Below are 22,718 nucleotides of genomic sequence, written 5' to 3'. Positions count from 1 at the left end.
AAGGCATAAAACTTCTGTAGAGCGAGAGCACTCAGAAACAAGGGATTTCCTCCCGAAGCAATCTCAAAAAGAAGCTTTTCAATACTATCGAGTTGGCAACTAAGTGACTTAGTTGCTAACTCAACATATAGCTATAGGAACGAGACCTGTTATATTTTACACGGCAAGTAAACTGTCACGATATAATCGCAACTCAAAAGCAATACATTTGACCGCTGTGAGAAGGGTATGTAGATACCTGAATTGTAATTGAAAATCAGTAGACGCCAGTTGGATGGGGAAAAAAAATTAAATTTGTAGAAAGAAATAGAGAAAAAAAAGATTAGACAAGATCAAGTCGTGCTTTATTCATTTTACAATTGAATATGTCTGCAGAACAGCAATGAATATTTCAGTAATAGCATTTTACAATTAATTTAAAGATGTCTAATACAAACATTGAAATGTAATATAAAGTAATAGTAAAATAATTAAGAAATATGATAAATACAGATATGTATGCTATATTTTAACCTTTCAGTTTCGGCAAAAACGATAATTCCTTTAACAAATTTTGTAGAAATTCGAATCAGAAAATAAAATAAAAAAGTATACAACTTTCTATTAACTTTCGAAATCATTTTAAAAACAATTGCAAATAACATATGAGTTGTAGGAATGAAAATAGTTACATCAGAATCATTATCCACGCTAAACCCTTATTTATTTAGTATCAATTCAAATTTTTCTTATAGAAAAGAAATGTCACGTGAAAGTATTTAATGCAAAGAGTTTAATTAAGAATTTTCATGCAATTAACTATTCATTTGCGTACACGTTCCAACGTCCCTTGTGATAGGCTCTTTTTATTATTTTATTTACATCGTTCTTAACAATATGAGTAAAACTAACGTAGAAAAAATTAGTTATTGGTATACTACTTGTAGCAGACTGCAGAACTAAAAAGAAGGCAGAAAATAGCGTGAAATTACAAATTTTGACGGGTTAAAAAAAATGTGTTCTTTAAAAAGAAAAAATAGACTTTAAGGTGCTATAATGATTATTTAAATAAACTTCTTGACGAACTTTTTTAGTTCATCGAGAAGAAAAATATATATAGAATAATTTAATCCTTTTTTGGTTTTTCGTTTCAGTCAAGGATTACAAGGTGGATCTTTCACGCCGATTGAAAACTGCAGCCCATGAAATAGGCTTAGGAATCTATTATAATTTTTCTTTTTACTTAACAAAACTTTTTGTACTCGTTAAATATATAGAAAACCATACCTCGAAATTCAACAACTTTGTTTCTTTCTTTCCCTTCTAACAAATATCACAAAAAGACGCTATTTTAGAACATTCTAATTCAGGACATCCCCTCAAGGACTTGTCATATTTATTATCATATTTAACGCAGTCCTTCGCCTTAAATATTATTCAAAGCTTTAGAAATTATCACTTATTACTCTTATTCTTAATCCAAGGAAGCCAATCCATCCAGCAAATTCAAATTGACCAATCGCTCTTCCGTCAAATTTATCCAAACTCTTTCAGAATATGCAAATCGGACGACTTCATTCTTTTTTCGAGGATTCGAAAATAACGTCAGATTATCAATCTGGTTTTCGGAAGCGACATCCAACAGAACAAATTCATCGGATAGTACACAAAATCAGCCAAGACCTAGAGAAGAAAAAATTGTGCCCTGCAGCAGTGTTTCTCTGTATCACAGTTGTACTTAGTCAATAGATTTTTCACAATATTTAGGAGATGCTACTAACTTTTTTATTACATATATTTTGTATCTCTATATTTCTTTATTATTATTATCTATATTTATTTTACTATAATTTTAGTTGGTAATTGAATTGAAAACAATTTCATATTCGATATCGCTGCTATAATTTAAGAAGTATTGTTATTTGGTCTTAGATATCGAATGAAATAAATTTCTTAACTATTACTTTCACATAATTATCGATTACTGCTGCAGAACATTTTAACTGTACACTATGTTCATAATTCTGAACTTTTCGTATTTTGCCTTTAGCATTCCTATAATATTTTTATAAATATTATAAATATCAAACGTCCTATTACTGTAATAAAATTATTGATATAACAATAAATAAACGTACTAATAACGACAGTACCTTTAGTTATGTCTTAGTTATTTCAATCCGACGTGATCAACGAGATGTCCAGAATAAATTTCAATGTTACTCACCTGAAACAACAAATACAATAATTAAGTTATTAATGTGACATATTGGAATGGAGGGACTTGGGAATTTTTACATATAAATTAAAATTCGTTTGGTTCTGTTAGAACATACATCATTTATACGTAATTCAATAAATAAATATAAAGCAGAAAACGTTGTGGCTCTATTATTTCCTTATAAAACGAAAGAAACTTTTCGGACAATGTAATATTTATAATCCACTGTATTAATACTTATGTCATATAAACACATGGAGAGAGACTATTAACAGGTACATGGTTTGCGAAGACACGTTTAAATTTAGTTAAAATATATCGCATTAGATGATATTCTTTAATGAAAAATTTACCGCAACAAAAACTACCGATGGCAGAAATTTAAATATTTCCAAAGGTAGTTGTGCTTTGAATTAACTTCTGTCGTACAGTAAATACGAATTAATGAATTTAAAATAAATTGTCACATTATCTTTTCGAATGCAACATTGTTTTACTGTAGATAATGATAAATTATATCTTATAGTTACTGATCGATCGTTCGCGGAGAGACGCGATCGCGAGGAAGCGCGCCAACGGGAGTCGTAAATTCTCGTTACAATTAGACAATCGACGTCACGAAATGATCGATTCTCTATTTCGTTCAGGCCAATAGAGGTAGTTGGATTGATTATAACACTGAGAATAAGTTGGCTTATCTAAGGATGACAACTAACGAAGATATGTTGACTGATCTGAGGACGATGAACCAGTGAAGTTCGGTGACGATGCTGTTGTGACAACAGTCATATCCTTTACCACCTGTGCCAAGGGTGGTAAAGGTGTCTATGAAGATTTCCTCCACGTAAAAAAAAAAAAAATTTTTTTTGTAGTATGAAAGGGGAGACTCCCGTAAATAAGGGTGGAACACATATATAAATGGTAAGACACTGTCGCCTTTCGGCGGCACTTACCAGATCTTTTTGAAATCAGTTGTTTTAAAATTCAATAGTATGGGAACTATTTGCATCTTGTTCAGTACACAGGATTCGGTCGAATAATCTTTACAGACGACCATGCGATGGTTCCATGTGAAAAGATAGTAAAAGAATATAAGATACAAATTTTTCGTCCGTGGTTTAGTTTCCAAGCAAGCGAGTCTGAAAATTTGTCAAGTATACTTGAACCTGGCTAATTATAGACTGGGTATGAACAAACAATCAGCAGGAAGTTACTTTATCTGCGAAAATGGCTTCATTTTTATGAAATTAGAATTTGGATATATTTAATTAAAAATTGTCCTAGTATACGAGTACGATAAACTTCCGAATTTATTCATATTTTTGTAAATGTAATCAAGAAAATTGAGCTCAAGCAGAGATTTACTTCACCCTCTAAACATCGTAACAACTATTTTATTTCAGATATTTTATTGACAAGATGATTCTACTAAAATAATCGAAAGGGACTAAAACTCGATCCTAGCTGAAGTTCGCAACTAAGTGATTGCGGATTTCGTCAATACCACCTAATGGCAAAATCCGCAATCTCTCAGTTGCCAAGCCAATATTTACAGACAAATTGAAAGATACTTAAACTTATAATTTATTAATGACAAGTTTTTCATCTGAAATTATATATTAATTCTTATCTTTCCTAACGCCGCAGGCTATCATAATTCGTTTTACGAAATCTATAAGATAATAATCTATAAATAAATCGAAGCAGGCTCTTGTGGACAATTTCTCTGAGAATTCTGATTTCCTGTGACACATTGCCTATACGATAATTGCGCAATCGTGAGTGTTTACCATCAAAGTACAGGTGAGAAGACGTATGACATACGATATATTGCCAAGAAATCTACAATAAAATATCCTTAACCACTTAGGTACGACGCGCCACTATAGTGGTTCAGTCTACTGACTCATTCGCTCAACGTTTGAACTAATTCATCTTTTTCATTTGTCTTGCTTCCCACTTTTCTTGTCCTCGCAACGTTTTATAACGATGTTAACAATATACGAGCAGAATATATAGTCATTGTTCCTGATACACCAGTGTCAGATATCATGTGTCTTTCTGTTAAAATAAATATGTCGATCCGTATCCGTATAACTTTTTAGAATCTTCAACCAGAAAATGTCGCTTCAAAATAGAAAACGAAGAGCAATTTGAAAAACGCTATCGCGCGATGAGTGTGAAAATTGTGGCGTGGGTCTATGTGCCGTGCCGTGCTTTAAAATATATCGCACTCAATTGTTTTATTAATTATCAAAGCAAATTATTAAAGTTAAAATCTAATATCTTTAAGAAAAATTATAATTTAATTATCAAAAACTTCATCCCAATGTTCTTGCATAGAGAACAGCATTATCTGTTCCACATTGTAGTGCTATATCGTTTATACGTAATTCACGCCAAACTCTACCGTATAGAGAACGATGATCTTGTTTGATACCTTATGTACTTTTTCGTGGCGTATTTATTCCTGAAGCCAAATTGATCCGATGGAATTAAACTTCTTTCAGTGATTATCTTTCACGCCCTATTTTCAAATACTTTTTTCAATAACTTCACAACTTTTTATAAGTTTTTTGGACGCTGTTGGGAGGAATGAAATCGGTCTAGGGGGAGTTTCCCTATTAGTCGACACTTATGGTTTTCCTTAGATACACAAAAGAAATAATGTCTTGTTTTTGTTTATTTTGCGTTAATTACAGGTCAACTACGGTAGAAATCAAAGTAAAGAAATAAGATAAATAAAATTGTCATAATATTTAGATTAAATAATCATTAAACGTTGGTTATTGATTTTAAAAGAACATAGAATGACACCTAACATCGGACATAGCGAAAATAAGTAACGCAGGGGATCTTCAAAATAATTTACAAGAAATAATTTATAAAAATACGAAATAAAAACTTGGCTCTTTTCTGATTTCCTTTTCCTTGGTTCATAGAACCTTCTCATCTTTAAATACATGACATAGATTTTTTGAAAGAATGTTACTAGAAAATGTATAACCACAGAGTGGATATTCATGCAAATTCATAGTTTTCAAAATAACGCTTAAAGAATGGAAGCAAAGTATTTGCTATCTTAAATTACGACTTGTTTCTGTTTAATAGTGTAATTTTATTGGATAACTATGATGCTTAAGAAAGAAGGCATTTTTAGTTATTTTTTAAAAATGTCTAAAAATTGAAATTTTTAAAAATCTGTTACTCTCTTAGCAACTCAACAAAGGGATGCAATGTTTAACATGTGCACAAGCATAGTTACAACGATGAATGCTGTTTTACGTTTATAGGCGCAAATGGATTAAATATCACGTCCTGTCCCTCTATTGGGCGGCACTCCTATATTTGATACGTTCCATTAGGAAATGAACTGATCGTTTCCTCGAGTCGGGAGCCTTAAGGTCTTTCTAATGAATTACTAGAAAATAAGCAAAATATGTGTAAAAATTTACGTATTAAAAATTTTTGTTTTCCTACGTATTGAAAATTATAACAATTCTTCATAACGTTAATACTAAAAATTGTTTCTGGAAGAATTTAGTGTATTTTTTAACTTAATATATATATTTAGTTATATATATAACTAAATTATTATGAGCTATGAAGTCTCTTAGAAAAAAACATGATTCCATAATATGTTTCGATTTAATGATGAAATATCGCTTCAAACATTCCTTATAGCTACTCGAGCTACTATCCTGAAATTAAAATTGAGCCAGAACATTCTCGATTTTGATTTAATAAACGGTAAAATCATTAAGGAACTTTCTTCTAAAGCATTTAGAATATTTACTATGATATACATTGTCACATTAACCCCTTCCCGTGCTTTAACGAATCTGACTCGCGATGAAGATTTTGGCCCAAACACGAATATCAGGAGCCACGGTCGTGAACAGATAGCTTTACATCTGCCACGGTGTTTTAGGAAATATTATACCATGGAGGTTTTTTAGAGTTGTAAGTATTTTCTTATTAGATATTGATTCAAGGTGAACATTTCTTATAATTGAATTTTTTTGTTTATAATATGCGATTTACTTTTAGGCGTAATATTATTACATTGCTTGGGATAAAATCACATTTGAAGACTCTTGAATTTCTATTGAATTTCTATCGAAGTATCGTTTATTTATGAAATATAATTTTGAAACCGTCATCTATTACAAAATATAATACATTTATCATATCCATAAAAGGGAAAAAGGATTAGAGTTTACTTCCACAACAGCAGTGTCGCGTAAAACTGACTATATCATAGGTATTTGTATTTCGGCTTGTATTGTGACTGTTCTTGAGCTCAGTCTGCTTTGTTTACCTATCGCTTGGGCCAGAGTTTCGTCGAGCTATATCAATCAAATACTTTCCAAACAACTAAAACCTCGGCGGGGCAGCCGGCTACGCTCGTTAAGGCTCACAACCAAAGACGACGCGTCGGGAGTTCGAATCCTCGGCCTGCAAAATATATTTGCAAAAGGATGGAAAAGCCAAAATTTCTCCTGAAAGTAATATACAACAGGCAAGTGCCCAGAAGACCATACATACCCACCCCATCTCCCTTGCGCTGTGTTGTAGGTGTACTTTCTGGGAGTGCTTGGTAAAGGTGTGCTTGGTGTTATTAAGCACAGAGCAGGGGGGCCCCCGACGATATCGACTCTCGCTGGTTACGCCCCGCAGTGGAGGTTTTAGCCGGTAAGAATCCGGCACTACCTTCCGCCGCCCTGTGTTTCCGGCCCACAGGGGGTGGTGTATGGTGTCTATGAAGATTTCCTCCACGCAAAAAAAAAAAATTTTTTTTTCTACAGTATGAAAAGAGAGACGTTTAGCATTCCCCTGGACAAGGATGGAACACATATATAAGGTAAGGCACTGTCGCCTTTCGGCGGCACTTACCGAATTTTTTTGGAATGACCGCGGAGAGCCTCCGCTATCCTTCCGGATGACCCAGGCGCTCGCAGGACATAGAGTATTCGGGGAATACCTGCAGAAAATCGGAAGAGAGGTGACGAACACCTGTCACCACTGCGGAGAGTGCCCAGCATACGCTGGAGTTTTGTGCGGCGTGGGAGGCCCCCCGTCGTATGCTGCGACTAGCGATTGGCGAGAGATTGGACCCCATGTCAGTTATGAAAACGATGCAAGCACAACAAAGATGTACACTTGACATCATTTAAGGGGAGTTTTCCATAATGTTGGACGGCGCTTAATATCGGACACCAGTCACATTTAAAAAAGTTGAAACGCGATGGAATAGTTTTAACTGTCAAAGCAGAGGAGGAGATAGAACAAAAGATGTGCAGATTTTTCCACGTTTCTATCGTGTATGTGTAGACAAAAAATCAATCGATCGTTGGCGCTTGACTTAAAATCAATGCACTGTGAAAGTTGAAAATTATATCCATTGCCTGATGCAATAAAAAAGTGATATCGCGATGATAATTGCGGATGGAAGGAAGATGTACGTTTTTGTACAATAAACTCTGAAATGTATTTAACGGCGTCTAATACATACGGATGAAGGACAGGAAATAAAAATAGAAAGATTAGATACTTAGGTTCAGTAATATGTATATAGATAACTATAAGGTGTGACTCTAATGATAATTACGATTATAGCGATTATAACGCTGCCGCTAACGGTCTTTTCTGTACATGTATATCAACAACTATATAATATATATGGTTCGATGCGTCATTCAACTATATAATATATATAATCAATAACTATATATATATATATTATATATATGTAATTTACAACAGACATGTGGAATAAAAATGTTAAATAAAATTCGTTAATAGGTTACTATGTATTAATAGTTGTGAAGTGGAACTCAAAGGAAGGACTTTAGAGCATACTTATCGCTTTGTACAAATCGTATATTCTGAGATATAAGAAAACAAATCTTATGGCTATATATTGAAAATTGACGAGCTTACGTATAGTATATGTCGGAGATGAAAGAACACCGGAGCCTTTGGAATTTTCGATAATCCCGCAACATTGTAACCTAGAGTCTACTATAGCTGTAATTGAACAATTGTAGTTATTCAACCCGATTGTAATTATTCGAGAATTGTGATAATGAGCTTGGGTTCGAGGCGACAGTCAGTCGCCGAACGTAGCCGTGGTCACGGGATGAACGCTTTGCCTAACAAAGGTATGAAGTAATTCTATAGCTCTCCTTAAAAGAAATATTTGTGGCGACACGGCGACATGTTCGGCTAGCCCGAGGGCCCGTTATAAATCTTAAGGTTTAGTTAACTAAAGTCCTTCAAACAGACAAACAGTCTTTGTCCCAACTACGGGAAGATAGGGGAGACATATTTTTCAACGAGCGGCGTCTCCCACTAGCAACTTTCCCTCGAGGGCGGCTAGCATCCTTTTCTAACCACCGATATGGAGATTAACCAATTAGCAGCAACACTTTCTGAACGAAGGCTTTTCTCGACGAATCCGATGATCTCGTATCCTTAGACACACCCCGTTATAGTTTTCCTGTGTGGCATCATCGGGACGGGAAAGGCATTCTCGCTCGCGATCTCATCGATCCAAGAGTAACGCCTTCGCGATCAGTGATTATTCTCAGACTTAGACTTTGTGAGTACGTTCTGTTGTCATCCCGTTGACCGCGGATTCGTTATTGAACCTAGGATCATTGTCATTAGTATCTCGAGCACCTAACTACCGCGGTTACTTGTCCGGTTCTATAATAATCGTATTTGCACTAGTCAATGTCTTCTCCATTGCATAACGACAACGTGTAACCCAAACGAAGATTCGTTTCACGCCCCTAACCCTAATTCTAATGTAAACCCGACATATATATATATATATATATATATATATATAGATAGGAGCAGTTTGGTACTTGTTATATTAATTTTATCAACTTATAAGCTGAGAATGAGCGTTCATCGTCACAAGACGTAATCGAGACATATTTAAATTTGCTACAGTAGCATACTTTAACCTCATCCAATTCATCAACTGACTGACCTCGAAAAATTTCATTAACTTTCTAGATTATTTAGAATCTGGTATGTCTTGCTAAAACTGCATTCCACTTTGATACAATTTTGGCTGCGCAAGTTCCAGGAATGCTCCTAAAATATTTATCAGTGTCAGTCGTTACTTTCACCGATTCAGTGAAAGACATTCCAATTGTTTCCAGTTTCTATACATTATCCGAGAAAATCCCAAAGTGGGTTTTGATAAACATTAGATTTTGAATTAGCAATTCATTCTGAAGAAGATCTTGTGCTGTTTTAATTACTAGCACATCATTCGCGTCGAAAAATTTAACAACATTTTTAATATTTTCCAAATACCAGTGTGGTATAAAATATAGCTGTCTCGAGCCAAGTATCTCAGCTCGTTAAAATTGGTTCAGGTGGTAATAGAATGTTCTACGATACACTCTACGATAACATTCGATCCAAAGTGGTGCTATTATAAATACTTCATTAATAGAATGTACTACATTATTTACTAATAGGAAATGTAAACGTACTTCTTCTGCACCTCTATATAATTCATCAATTATACACGTTAGATGCACCATGTTTGGATAAAATATCTCAAGTGTTTTCCAGACCATAGTATTCGTATTGCCTAATTTACGCAGTTGCGTAACTTGTTTGTTTTAATTTCTTAAAAGAAGATATATGGAAAACTGATATTTGATTCTCAAACATTTTTCCAATCATTAATTTGGCTATGTCTCGATCTATTTTATCTGTTGTCTCATCAACAAAAATCCACACATTGTTTTCAGCAATATCTTCTCTAATATTGTAAGTCGCCAATTTACAACAATCACCAAGGTAATTTTTACGTAACGTCGAATCATTTGGAATAGTTTGTTATACCTAGCCAAAAAATGTTGTCATATCTCGTTATCAGGGTTTCACTAAAATATATTAGTAACTATACATGTGCATATAAAATTTCTTTTCATAAATGTACAGATTTCCAATTTCGATGAATTTCCCACATGCGGTAACGGACACCATTCTCAACTGTTTCCTACACATGTTACTGGCGATTGGCCTTAATTTTCGACATACATATTTGCAAAAAACTGTCGGTGCTACTGTAGTGAATTCTGCTTATAGTTATACGTCTGTGGTAGAGTATGTATCAGTAATGGTTTCGGGCCGCCGGCCGCTTATCTCCTCTATATAAATGAGGGTCAAGCGAGCCCGTTAAAGACTCCGTGCACAACGAGCATATGCGAGGTCGTAAGAAACGTCTGTTACAACTTATAATTCAGTTAAAGGTAGATATCATTAACCTATTGAATTTGGATTTGAACTGGTTTTTTAAACTCGGCCGAAGCGGCCTGCAATGTTTCCGTAAAATAATAACAAATTATATTGTTGTCTGTTACCTAAATCTATGGCCATATTTTAAAAAATTAAGCCAAAACCGATACATTGATAATGTTCACTTTTAAGCGAGTTATAACAAACATTTCTTGCAGCCTCGTATGTGCACGTTGTGTATGGGTCCCTTAAACACTCTCGACCCTCGTTTATAAACAGAAGATAAGCGTTCGGCGGCCAGCAACCAATATTGATGTCTACGTTGCCACACATGCGCCAACTATGGACAGAATTCACTGTATTGATACCAACAGTTTTTTGCGAAGATGTATCTCAAAACTAAGGTCTCACATCACCAACATGTATAGGAAAACGTTGCTCACAATGACGCCCCTCACCACACATTAAAAAATCATAAAAATCGTTTATCGACCGTTAGTATCTTCCAATTGTGAAAATTCTTCCATATTATGTTATGCCTGAACTTTGCTTTTACGTCCACGAGAATACATATTTCAGTGTTGTATCAACTGCGACTTCTTCTCACAACGAATTTTGTTATATTTTCACACTGAACAATATTTCCGCAACTCGTGAAACATTGTTCTGTTATTGAGACGATCTAATTTTACTACGTCTCCTGTTCTTTACTTTAAACATTTCGTATATTTCATTTCAGTGGTATTATATCTTACTGGCGACAGCAAATCGCGATATTTGATTTAATTGGATCTACAGGGTGGTCTAAAAATTAGTCCCTGCGATTTTTTAGGCACTTCCAATAGTCGGAATAGTTCAATAGCTTCCCATCAACTACAAATGCAACGTTAAGAACTTAAACAAATTTTACTTCGATGAGAAATCAAAATCACAAAATTTAAGTGGGTTAATACAATTTTGCATACGGCATTCAATGAATTTATAAATTCTTTGCAAAAAACTATTGGGTTGAAAAATGATTAGTTTAAAAGATATTTTAACTGCAATGTTGTGTAACTTATTGTATAAAAGTTTCCTGTTCTTATGTTTTCCTTGTCTTCCATGAGTTTAATTTCATAACATTAAAGCTAAAACATTTGTTAAAATAATGGTTTTCGGATCTAACTACCATAATATCTTTTTGTAGAAAATTAAAAGTGCATTGAATGGAGTATAAAAGATGCATTGTTTCATCTAAAAAAAAAAAAAATAGAGGTGACCTTGATTTTTCATCAAAGGGAAACTTTTTTTGAAATTGATAATATTATAATTTATAGTAGACAGAAAGCTGATAAACTTTTATTCGAAACATATTTTTGTCCGGCTATCGGAAGTGTCTAAAAAATCATGGGTACACTGACTTTTAGATTATCCGATATATTTAGCTTCTACAAATTGATTATAGCGTGTATTATAACTTATATAATATATTATATATATGGTATACACAAGTGTATGGATTAGGAATGATTCGTTAAAAGAATAACACGCACACACACAGAAAAAGAGGGAGAGTATATGTATGTAAGTACGTATATGTTTATGTTGTTATCCTTTTAATGAGTCATTATTAATCCATACATTTGTGTATAATATCACTTAATTAGGCAACTTGGAAAGATGATACATGATTTGAAAAACTTTAACATCAGTTTTGCGAACTTCTCATAAATATAAAAAATTATCATAAATGTATATGATATATGTAATATATTTCTACATATAGTTTTATAATAAAATATGAGGCAAACGTTGACAAAAGTGGGTCCAAATCTAACGATCTTAACCCTGGCATATGTTGTCAAGCACATTTCCCCAAGTAATGTTCGGATGTGTATGGTAAAGAAACACAACAAGTGTTGCGCGCTTGCTTCAATCGCTCGTAAAAATCTAGTCCAGTCCAATAACAAATCCACACATAGGCAAAGCGGGCGAGCGAGGAATTTTTAAGAAAGATGTTTCTTGACCGAAAGTAGGGCCACTTCTCTCGTATGTGAAATTAGTATTGGGTTGGACTAGATTTTTACGAGCAAACGGAACTCGCGAAGCAAATGGGGCAATGCGTGCGATGTTTCTTTAAAATAACAACTGGGAGATAAATGCGACTATCGCGTCGGCTACGTTCGTGTTCGCAGATACATACTGGAAATTTATGTATAGGCAGACTGCAATGTACTTAATAGTACATATTTCTATATTTTTGTAAACAACTGAGGAATATCGAGCGACGACTAAACCCTTCTGAAGGTAGCATATATCAAGGTCAAGATAACTGGGTCTGGCTCTCCTCTTGTCGATATTTACTAATCGTTTGAGTTCCACGCGACGCGATTGCATTGTTTAGATTTTGTGTCGAGAAGTCCCAGTACATTTGAACGTTACGGACGACTGACGATATTTTGTATTTCATTGTTATCTTCTCAATAATTTTTATTGAACAATACTTGAAATATTTATAAACTAATAGTACGCATATATGATAATATAGATGTATTTCATAAAAATAACAAATATGACGAGCGCTTTTGTTTTTTCAAAGACCTCTAGGACTCAAACGAGTAAATACGCTAATCATATGCAAAATACGCAACATAAAAAATACATTTCTGTAATAGCCTAGCGACAAAACAAATTTTACGTACTTATATTCTATTGAAATATGCATTTGCATAAACATCCGCATAAACGTTACAACCAGTCTTTTCCAGAAATTATAAAACTCAACTTATCATATCAGCTTATCATATCAATTAAAAAGAATGACTATCTTCACTATTACAAATTTTATATTCTACGATATTGATCTCGCACAACATGACGTTTGAGTACTATGTATAAATGTATTCATAGCTCGTGAATACATTGAAAAATAAACGTCTGGTCAACCATGCATCCGCTGATCTCGATACGGACACATGTTTTCCTTCGCTACTTGTACATTATTCTAATCGTTGAGTATAGAGCAAACAACGATATCTATTTATAATGAAACCTATATGTATCAACAAATGCAAAAATTAATCGTTTTTCGATGCATTAATCATCCTAATAACGATATAAGATAGAAGAATTTTCTATTTGTTGAAAATGATTTATTATAAATATTTATATTGTACATTATGCACAGATATATACATATATATATATTTCCCATTTCAGAAATTTGTTAACTAATTAAATATTTATTACTCACTGACATAATAAATTATAAATATTAATACACATTCTTTTATAAAAATTAAGATTCGACCTGTTTTCCGTAAATAACCATTCAATAAAGATTCTCTTTTATATATAACCGATAATTAATAATAAGAATATTATAAACATTTCAACTTTTCCTGATATAAAATTCAACAGAAGTATTCGGGGAAATAAAAATTAGGGCAAACTTACCAATTTTAATTACCTTGAAATATGTTGTCAATACTGAACGCTTTTTTCCCTGTACATGTAACTACCGCTAGGCTTTAATTTTCAGGTTATAAAGCAAGTTATATTTAATATTATATGTATTATTTAACAATTCATTTTATACATTTTTATTCTCCAAACAATTTTTCAATGACAAGGAGTATATTTGTTACATGTCTGACCAAATGTAGATTAGAATAAAGTTCAATATTCCATATATCAATCGATTCATCGAAAATTGTTTCACGTTAGTGTTGCCGGCCGTCTAATAGTGTTCGGGTACTATTCTAGGCCAATCTACATATACAGCATTGATTTTTGTTTTCTATTTAGACAATATTAAGAAATTATCTCTCTCGTAATCTAAGTTTAGATAGAATGTAATCCTAACCTGAATTTAATTGACATTTTGTATGAATATTTTGGAAAAGAAAGCCGAGCGATGCGGCGGTTATGTGGATAAAGAAAAGGTTCTTCAGAATGTTGACCTTGACAACATATTTTTATGGTCACTGGAATAGGTGAAATCGACCCTAGTCTCAATAATTATCAATTGAACTGCTTAGAATTCTTAAATAATTAAAACATTCCACTGATTTTTTATTTTACATATAACTCATTAAATAACAAAAATGTTAAAATGTAATGTTAAGATTGCTTTGTCTAGAATTTTGAAATAATTTAATTGGTTTTCCATTTTTATCGTCAAAATGAAATTTTCGTACTTTTCTATTATCTCTTCTGTAAATATGATTCCATTTTTTAATGTACTTGTACTTATTCGAAATAAACTGATGATGAAATTTAAAAATTACTCACATGATATAGATAATTAGTCTAATTGGCTTTACAACAAATATTATATCGCTAATGTTTTCGCTTATTATTAGTATTTTCAATACATTTATTCTCTTTATTTTGTTAGTCTTATTGCTCACATAAGCAACTCCAAATTAGGTGATACCACTGTACGCTTTTAAAAATAGCACAACAAATAGTCAAATACATAATCGCACTTCAACGTGATCTTGTTAAATTCGATTTGACAGACATTCCCTTTTTTTTGCCTAGCAAGAATGACATCCAATTATTATCTTAGAAAAAAATAGATAATAGATTGTTCAAATATTATTTATTAATAAATCCAATATATCTCGTCTTTAATGTGTTAAACTCATACAATTACACGCTACTACTTTTATGGAATAACTTGATAACATAATTTTTGTTACTAGTAAAAATAAAAGAAAAGTAAATCAAACACAGAAATTACAAAAACTAACTTTCGCTACTCAAACTATTTGAAACAAACCTAAGAAACTATTTTACAAGGAAATAATTTTCTCTGATATATTAGCATTAATCCATGACTCTTTCCCTAGATGTAAATATTATTATCACTTTTTAACTGAAAAAGAACAAACGAAGCAACATTTGAAGTATTTTTATACTGATATTGAGAAATTTCAGAAGTTTTTCGAAAAACAGAATAAACGTTTCCAAGAACTTATTTTTTAGTATTATTTTATTATTATTTAGTATACAGAGCAATATTCAATCATGTAAAACAAGTGCAAGAAATTACTTTACAAAGCAATCAACGAAAACATTCTTCTGACACGTGAATCTATGGCTCTTTCCCTGCATAAAGTCAACAGGAGTGACTAACGTAACTAATAATAATGTGATTATTACATTTAGATGAGGTCAGTTGTCGTTTAAGAATGAGTCGTGCCAATTATGCTATCCGCTTCTCTCTACTTAGTCAAAGAACATTTCAAGCTTCGTTTAATGCTGCAGCAGTAAGTTGCAGATACAAACATCATATGTACGCCCTTGACATTGCCAGCAGCGACAACCGTGACACGTTAATGCGACTAGCTGTCAGGACAGATCGCGCTCACCTTTTGCGTTCTTGCGTAACCGTACACGATGGACGGAGCTAATTGCACAAGGACCTCGAGGCGCTCTTATACCGCGCGTGTCTGCGTACCGCGTTACGTCATAAAGTGCACACGGTTATTTCACAACGTTTCTGTAACCTTGAAACGCGATGCCAATGCCGACTGTTAGCCGTTAACAACGTATTCCGCCGCAAGAGTTCCGTAACAGGTATTAACAACGATTAGCATGAATAATAGTCGAAACTGTTCTCCGATATTTACAAAATTTCTATAAGCTATTACATTTAGATCACGTAACAGTATTAAATGATTAGTAATTTGTAATTTTGATAATTATTTACAAAATGCTTAAAATAAGTTATCAACATCGTCATTCTGAACAACTTTACCCAATACATGTCTTTAAGCAATTACATTTAGATACCGTAGCAGAATCAAATGGCTAGTAATTTATAAAATAATTTTGATAGTTATTTACAAAATGCTTAAAATAAGTTATCAACATCGTCATTCTGAACAACTTTACCCAATACATGTCTTTAAGCAATTACATTTAGATACCGTAGCAGAATCAAATGGCTAGTAATTTGTAAAATAATTTTGATAGTTATTTACAAAATGCTTAAAATATGTTATCAACATCGTCATTCCGAACAACAATACATGTTACAGTTACTTGGCTCTAATTTCCAACCTATATTCAAAAATATCTTTATCTCTATGTACTTTTAATACTATTTTTTTTTTTTTTAATTTCCACTTAAATTATGGCTAATTAGTAAGAAATCAGTATATTAGACTTTTTAATTGTTAAATTTATTGATCCATATTATAATTAATATTATGTAACTAGAAATATTTCTACCAGTATACCGAAAAATCCAGTTATTTGATTATCAAAACTACATTACCGCCGAAATAAAACTTCTGCTATATAACAAACATAATGTTGTTTACGAGTACCGTACATCTTGTCTGTCTGTTCGTCACGTACATATGTATTAATAATAAGAATCAATAGATATTTATACACGTATACATATACACATATATGTTCACCATGCGCAACCTATTGATAGTCTTAATTTTGAACTATACATAAAAGTATTTATGATACATTTACAAAATGGAATGAAATAAAAATTAAGTCACGCTAGCGTTACTGACCAGCGTGGCCCGAATATTACTCTACCATCCAACTACATCTATAACCCATTGATTTTTCTTTTCTTATTTATATTAAAGATGATTAACACCAATGAATTAAGTTTAGGATGAGCTATATAAAGATGTGGTCGTCGCGAGGCGATCACCAAAGTGAAACGTAATAGAAATTAAATTTAATTGAAGCTTTTGTGAATATCTCGGAACATAAGACCGACCGATGGTACATGTATAGGGAAAACTTTTCCAAAATGGTGACCTTAACAACATATTCCAATAGATGAACAACAATTTCTGTTTTATATTATTTTATTGAATTAAGGTATGAATTAAGGTAACTCACATAATTTCGGTTGATGCAGAAACAAGCGTCAAGCATCGAAAGATGTAAGAATCTTTAGATTTATTACAATTACAAGTAAAAAGTCGTGAAAAACTGTGATTCTCATTATAGTGTCACGTAAAATAACAAAATAAAAAAGGAATTTCAGGTGAAAAATAAAACAAGAAAACTTTATTTTTTTCTAACATCAATACACTTTACAATCTACTTCCGAACTCTAGGCGTGACTTTCTAAGACTGACTCTTATGCTTTTACTTTCGATCGGATCCGATTACTTTCTTTTGTTGATCCCTCAACATCCCCACCGTCCATGCATTTGCTAGGCGTCCGCGATCGTTGCCACGTGCTCTTTCTTCTAGAACCTTCGGTGGAAGGACCGTTGGGATGTTGATGGTTCATTAGGCACTTCAACGATATACATTGTCGCCGAGTGCCGCCACATCTTTATCTCTATCGTCAGTCCGTCGGATTTGAAGTATGCCGGTCGTGACAATAGCAACGTTAACCGATTACGATGAAATTTTCAGCATGTATGTAACTGACATAAATCTGCAAAACATGTTATTTAAATTTTTATTAAAGATCGATGGTAACATATGTAGGGAAAAGTTGTTCAGAGTGTTGACCCTGATGACATATTTCAAGGTCGTTGAAATCAGCGAGATCGTTCGCTTTGTACTATACTACAATTAATTTATTTGCAATAAATGGATTGTACAGATGTTGATTAAACAGGAAACGATGGTTGTTTAACGTGAACTAATCGCAATAATTAAGACAACTAGATAGTTAATTTGCAACTCTAGTCACCACGAATCCGTAAATATTATTTTGTATTGTATATAACATTTATAATTATTATTTTTATTGTGTTTAAAAAAATGACTTTTTACGTGTTTCCCATATCAAATTTTTCACTTTCCTCGATGAAAAAAATTTTTCGTTCTATGGCTGTTTACTTTCGAATATAATAGTGTAAAAGTGATATTAAGGCTATATCTTGTCCGCAGTCTTTTACAACTTTGATTCACTTTCCTCTAAAGACTGAAAAGTGTGACTTGATACATTCTGGCTCTGAGGTCCAGATATATGGGGTGCAATTCTGCTTAACATTAAAGTATCAACACATCGTCGATGATCAGAATTAAATTAAATTAGAATATAAGAAGATGAAAGCTCAACGAATTTAATATTTTTCTGTGATCGAATATTTTAACTCGACTTTTCAGGGCAGGTTTTAAGGTACTATGAAAAACAATAGAGGAATCTTCAAATGATTAGTAATATTACTATTTCCTAGTATAATATTAATCTTCGTTACATTTACCTTCAGAATTTTCTGAGCTATATATTTTCATACATTTCTAAATTAATAGCCAATGATCAGAATAATTATACAATTAATCAACACGATATTGCAATTTGAAATATAAAAAATAGATAGAAATTCTCGCATTACGAGCTTTAAATCGTCTTATATATATAGAATAGGTTTGCATATTAGCTACACCACATGTTCTATGTAATCTCTTACAACTTTGCTCTTCGGATATCTGGTAATCTCTATTTAACAGACACGCCTCGACATGGTATGTCCTCGTGCAAGATAGCGCGGCTACACAAAGCGAATGCAAAATGTTAAAATGTTCTTTGCCCTTTTGAAAAGCACAATGAAGATACACATAAAGGATGTTATACAGATGACAAGTGCAAACGGTCTAATCGTTAAAAAATTTAAGGTTGTGTATTAATGAGAAAAATGTACGTTTTAAATTTGATGACTATGATTGTGGCGACACTCGATCACGGAACTTTCCAACGGCTTCGCGACACAAAGCGCTGTACCTTCAAAGCGTAAGGCCGACATGCCTAATGTACCATCGATATCCCTACGGTTCTTTCGTCGAATATTCGGAAGAATGCATACGCGGCAACACCGTTGCGGACATCTAATAAACGCGTGCGCAGTGGGGATATGGAGGGGCAACAAAGAAAAGAATCTGTTTGGCTTCGAACAAAAGACTCATTCTGTCCCGAGCTGCGAAGTACGAAAAGTTTAGCGTCATAGCGAAGCAAACACAATTCGAGATACGCGATTATTAACTCTCGATTGTTAATCGTTAATTGTTGATCGTAAATTGTTGACTGTTGACTGTTAATAGTTTATTAAACCCTTTTTGATGAACATCAAGAGTATTTCTTGTGGGCACCTTACCAACTACCACCTCATCATCTACGTGATCGTATTACATTATACATATATGGGTGAAATATCTATTTTATTAAAATATCAAATATTTTAAATTATAAACTTGCCTTTTTTATATATATTTTTATATTTTATTATTTACATTTTATATCTCCGTTACTTTTAATAATATTCAAAAATGCCAAAGGAATAAACCGTTCAATTCGAGAAATGTTACAATAAGTAAACGATATTCTCAAAGTCATATGCTTCGAGATTACAATCCCATCAGTGTTCTCTTTTAACGAGACTACACATTTCCATCATTGAGACCGAAAACCAATTCAATGACCTATAACACTATGACCGTAATGTGGCCCTGAATACGAAAAATTAAAAAATGTTTGCTAATAGATGCGAATAACAAACAACTACAATACAGAGATTACCGAAGGAATGTTTATCGTAACAAGTGTTCAAAATTATTTTCGTTAATTTCTATCCACTTGCTAATTTGATTGCGAAATAAGCATTGCCCATTCGCGAGAATTTTTACTGTTACAGAAGCACAAGCTTATATCTTCACGTGTTTTGAGAACTTTGTTGAAAAAGTCTTCTCTTTAATAATGCTCATAAAAGGGATTCAGGCATTGCAATACGAGAGTTAAATTAATTTCCATTTTGTTAAACTGGCTTGTGTGAAAAGGAATTCTGTGAGGTGTTTCATCGTATCTCAATTGCTTTTCTTGTTCTTTGTTCTTACGTTCGACATGTTCACAGCAGAGCGATCCAAAATCAAGTAATAGTAATATTAATTTATAGAAAATGATCGTTAATAAATTTTGGAGTACGACGTAGAAACAAAAATGTAATGCATTAAAAATGAAAATTGCCGAACGAAATAGAGAAAAGGTCTCGATATCTGTAAGAATATGAACAATTTCGTTGTAATTCCCCAATAACTGCTCGCGAAAAAAAAATGGAATGCAATCTTAAATTAAGAAAAAATTACATAGTAATTACGTTTTAGATAAGCATAATACAAGATAAGGTTATTTAAAAACTTGTTATTTGCTACGAAGTTTCAGGTGCTCGTAGGAACATGAAATCGTCGGGCGAAAGCGCGAGGCTCGCTTTCTCAACAATCGTCTTTCTTTTATCGTGACATCAAATTTGAAGTCCTTCGACGGCAACCAAACCGCTCTGTGTTCTCGCTAAAATTATACTTTTAGCTCATCGATGGCGAGTGACATTTCATTGTAGCAGTAAGCGTATATGTTACACTGTTGCCATTCTCATATATTTTCGCGAGCGTGGGTTTCGAGTTAAGTGCATAATTCTGTATTGTGACGATTCGTTCGTCCGAGAAGAATATTCCTGACAAGAATGTACTATCCTGAGCTAATTTCTCTATCATTCAACTACAACAATTTATTCTCTGGATAAAGTCACTTTTTGTTATTTCTTGCTGTAATGGAATGTGATATGGATGTATCCTATTACTAAGTAAAATAAAAACCTTGGAATTGAAGATTTACTGACGCCATTATCCCTATTTATTTCTTTAGTAGATAAGTGTAGATTTACAGTAATTGCTGTCAAACCTTAATAGCATTATTAATGTTATTTATTACCGGGCATGTTCTTTTTTATTTTGATAGTTTGCAAGAGCCGTGTCGCCAAAGATGTTTCTCCGTACGCTTAAATGCTATGTGTGATTTCGCTGATTTCTCCACGTATGTCTAGATATTTTTTTAGGTATAGTTGGCATTCGTCTAGTACTAACGTTACATATATCCAACTTTACTCGAAACTTGTTCAAACGAATGTGCACAATACCGAAAATTGACTAACCTCTGATCCTAAGGTTGCCATAATTTAGCATCAGTAACGTTCATTTATACCGAATGTAAACGTGATTATGTTATGTTCTTTTCGCTAATAACCGCTTTGATACGAAGCTTAATAGCAATACGCAATAATGGATTAATATATTTCTGAATTTTGTATATTCACCGTTACGTGAAGGTCATATTATAAGGTCATGTATAAGATTTCAATTTCAGCTATTACGCGATGATGATAGAAATATGTAATCCCATTGAGGGAAACATTGATGAGATTAAAGTCCCAAAAAATATAACCTTGAGAAAATTTTTGTTTACCTTAACATTCTTCGAACTAAACAGTTTAATCCTTTGGCATTTTTGCATATCATTAAAAGTAACGAAGATGTTGCTTTGTAACAGAGTTAACTACATATCCATATTATAACATGATAATTATAATTACTAATTAATACTGAATTTTCGTATTAAACAAATATAAAAGCGAGAAATGAAAAGCTTTATTATAAAGATTTGTAATTGGTACATTTAACAAACCTTTTATTAAACAACTGATGAATAAATTGTTTTTTACTGATGAACATTGCTGTTCCACAACAAATGAACTAATGAACAGCAATAGAATAACGTATTAATCTTACAAATCGTTTGATGAGAAGATTGTGATTTATTAAAGCGTATTAAAATCTCCAGAGGCAGCATCAGTGATCTACCAATGAATAAGCATTGGTGGATAGCTCCATACTCAAAAATATAGAATATTTGAAAAATCTAGATAAATAGAATACTTTCAATTTTAAATTTAAGTAGAATAATATGTATCAACTCTTAAAGAAAAAGTTAAAATGATATTTTTGATCATGTGGAAGTTTTTTCATATTTCTATTCATAAAGATAACATTTGTTGCAATTTATATAAGATAAATATAATCGCAAAAGTATGTCTTAGGACATTAGCAAGAAGATTGGTATCTTTTCTTTTTAAGACAATTGTATGTATTACTTTAACGTACAGATATTTATTGTTGAGGTTGACTGATAGAGGAACGAGTGGATGAATTTGTAATAAAAAATATATTGAAATAAGCACAGGTATAAGTATAAATATAAATACAGGTATAGTATATGCTGATCCAGATCCTCACTCTTACAGTGTTACAATGCAACAGGAAGAAAAGCGATAGGGAGCACGTTCTTATATTTATAGCAAAGGACATTACCAAAAAGTTAACTTTGTAGCTCTAGTTGAAGGCTGCAAGAGACACCAATAGAAATCTACTTATAGCTCTTTTGTTTCTAGATCTTGTGATCCAAAACAAAATTTATATTCAAGGGCACAATAATACG

At 32.7% G+C, this 22,718-nt stretch overlaps 2 protein-coding genes, 1 long non-coding RNA gene, 1 other non-coding gene and 1 pseudogene across 7 annotated transcripts in view; 3 read left to right on the top strand and 2 right to left on the bottom strand.

Moving 5' to 3' along the window:
- Positions 1-22,718, top strand: part of LOC126875500 (uncharacterized) — a 555,738-nt gene that overhangs the window by 126,902 nt on the left and 406,118 nt on the right. The window contains exon 1 of one of the 4 annotated variants that reach the window (XM_050638469.1): positions 8,163-8,364. The exons of the other annotated variants lie outside the window; for them this stretch is intronic. The gene's annotated coding sequence lies outside the window, so the exon portion shown is untranslated. Of the gene's footprint in view, positions 1-8,162; positions 8,365-22,718 lie in introns of those variants that run through there. 4 annotated transcript variants of the gene reach the window in all.
- Positions 1-22,718, bottom strand: part of LOC126875523 (uncharacterized) — a 422,308-nt gene that overhangs the window by 386,969 nt on the left and 12,621 nt on the right. The window lies entirely within an intron of this gene.
- Positions 308-22,113, bottom strand: LOC126875541 (uncharacterized). Its single transcript, XR_007693542.1, has 5 exons — positions 19,182-22,113; positions 17,592-17,885; positions 2,133-2,206; positions 1,761-2,034; positions 308-1,662 (listed from the first exon to the last, which is right to left on the bottom strand). It is a non-coding gene; the product is annotated as an uncharacterized LOC126875541 (long non-coding RNA).
- On the top strand, positions 3,067-3,164 carry LOC126875603 (U6atac minor spliceosomal RNA; annotated as a pseudogene).
- Positions 7,003-7,107, top strand: LOC126875611 (U6atac minor spliceosomal RNA). The gene has a single exon (XR_007693583.1). It is a non-coding gene; the product is annotated as a U6atac minor spliceosomal RNA (small nuclear RNA).

This window comes from Bombus huntii, chromosome 18 (assembly GCF_024542735.1).
Source record: "Bombus huntii isolate Logan2020A chromosome 18, iyBomHunt1.1, whole genome shotgun sequence".
Taxonomy (NCBI): domain Eukaryota; kingdom Metazoa; phylum Arthropoda; class Insecta; order Hymenoptera; family Apidae; genus Bombus; species Bombus huntii.
The sequence above is the reverse complement of the archived record's forward strand: the minus strand, read 5'-3'. Positions and strand labels throughout refer to the sequence as shown.